The sequence below is a fragment of the Carlito syrichta genome, unplaced genomic scaffold (assembly GCF_000164805.1).
Source record: "Carlito syrichta isolate Samal-C Ts95f unplaced genomic scaffold, Tarsius_syrichta-2.0.1 Scaffold311868, whole genome shotgun sequence".
Taxonomy (NCBI): Eukaryota; Metazoa; Chordata; class Mammalia; order Primates; family Tarsiidae; genus Carlito; species Carlito syrichta.
Window position 1 is genome coordinate 21,283 of NW_007255964.1, and position 2,155 is coordinate 23,437.

The following is a 2,155-nucleotide window of genomic DNA, read 5'->3' on the forward strand; positions in this document are numbered from 1 at the left end:
GAGGGTGGGGGTTTCTCCTCCAGCAGTGGGGGCTCTGGGGGAGAGGAAGGTCAGAACTGAATGTCACTTATCATCCTTGGCACCTTTCTACTTGTCCCTTAAATATCCCTTCCTAGCCGGGTGCAGTGGCTCAAGTCTGAAATCCCAGCACTTTGGGAGGCCGAGGCAAGAGGCTTGCCTGAGCCCAGGGGTTGGAGACCAGCCTGGGCAACTTGGCAAGATCTCGTCTCTATAATAAATCAAAAATTAGCTAGGTATGGTGGCGCGTGCCTGTAGTTCTAGCTACTTGGAAGGCTGAGGCAGAAGATCGCCTGAGCTCAGCAGGTCGAGGCTGCAGTGGCCGCCAGTGCACCACTGCACTCCAGCCTGGGCGAGACTTTAACTCAAAAAAAAGTACCTTCCTGTGCAAAAAGCCCCTCTCTCCCTAACTGCCACTCAGCTCCCAGTGGCCCTTCTGCCATATCAAAGACACTCCCAGAGACCCTTCTCTGACTCCAGCAGCTAACTAGAGCACCTGAAACTCGTCTCCCATCCCTAACACCTTTCTCAGTCCTGAATCATCTCTCTGTGACCTCAAAGCCCTTATCTGTAGCATTCCTCCCAACTCCTAAATTGTTCCCTTCCTGCTTCGACCTCCTCACTTCCTCCTTGGGGGTTTGTCTTCCTACCCACAAGCCCTTCCCTGTCCTGCTCGTGGTTTGGGGACCATCAATGTCCTCCTGTCTGCCAGTTCCTTTCTTTAGGACCCTTAAGCACCTCCTGGATTTTTTTTAAGTCGAGTCTTACTCTGTCACTCAGGCTGGAGTACAGTGGCACAATCCCAGTCACTTGCAGCCTCAACCTCCTGGGCTTGGGGCTCAGGCAGTTCTTCTGTCTTAGCCTCCCAAGCAGCTGGAAGGACAGGTATGCACCACCACATCTGGCTAATTTTTTGATTTACTGTAGAGACAGGGTCTTGCCAAGTTGCCCAGTCTAGTCTTGAAGCCCTGGGCTTAGGCAATCCTCTGGCTTCAGCCTCCCAAAGTGTTGGGATTACAGGTGTGAGCCAGCACAACTGGTCTGCCAGTTCCCTTCTTAAGGATCATTAAGAGCCTCCTGGCTTTTTTAACAACTCCCTGGAATCTCTCCTGACCTCTAAAACTGCTGCTACTTCATCTCTGAGTCCTCAGCCACAGTCCTGCCCACCTCTTGAAAGCCCCCCTCAACCAGAATATCTGCTGTCTGGAAACCTCTGGCTTTTCCCTGAAGCCTCCATTCAGCCTCATGCCCTCTCACCTCCTCACTCCCCATTTCTATACCCCCCAAAGGCCTCTCCGTTCCCAAAGACTTCTCTGACCCCTTGTTCGAGTCTCCCTCTTTCATCCTCTGACGCCTCTGTTCCCTCCATTAATGCTCCTCCAATTGCATCCAAAGCTGGGCTCAGGCCAGAGCACCATCCAGATCCCAAGGAACCCCTAGCCTTCCCCTCTTGCCCTTGCAAGACCTATCACCCTCCCCAAGGCTCTCTCTGCTCCCAGACAGCTTTCAGTCCCTTTGCACACGGCTGACTCCTCAGAGCGCTTCTCGGCCCTCATGCCCCCTCCGGGTTTCAGAACCTCTCCTGGTACCTGTCACCTGTCCTTGTCAAGTATCACCTACCCTGTCCCCTGTATTCTCCAGTTTCCACTTTGTGACCCCACCTAGTCCATTTAGCACCTCTGGGTGAACTAGAATAAGATCTGCCTTCTGCCATGCAGGGTGGCTCATGCCTGTAATCTCAGCACTTTGGGAGGCAGAGGTAAGAGGATTGCTTGAGCCCAAGGGTTCAAGATCAGCCTGGGCAACTTGGTGAGACCTCATCTCTACAATAAATAAAAAAATACCCAAAAAGTTATCCGGGGCAGTGGTGCACTCCTGTGGTTCCAGCTACTTGGAAGGCTGAGGCAGAAAAATCACCTGAGCCCAGCAGGTCGAGGCTACGGTGGCCATGAGCATGCCACTGCACTCTAGCCTGAGCGACAGAGACTCTGACTCAAAAAAACAAAAAAACTCAGTCAGGCTCGGTGGCTCAGCCTGTAATCCCACGCCTTTGGGAGGCTGAGGTGAGTAGATTGCCTGAGCCCGTGGGTTCGAGACCCGCCTGGGCAACTTGGCAAAACCTCATCTCTACAATAAG

The 2,155-nt window shown here is 53.0% G+C and overlaps 1 protein-coding gene across 1 annotated transcript in view; it reads right to left on the reverse strand.

The window, feature by feature from the left end:
* Window positions 1-2,155, reverse strand: part of PRR12 (proline rich 12) — a gene marked incomplete at its 3' end in the record, with an annotated part of 27,716 nt that overhangs the window by 19,247 nt on the left and 6,314 nt on the right.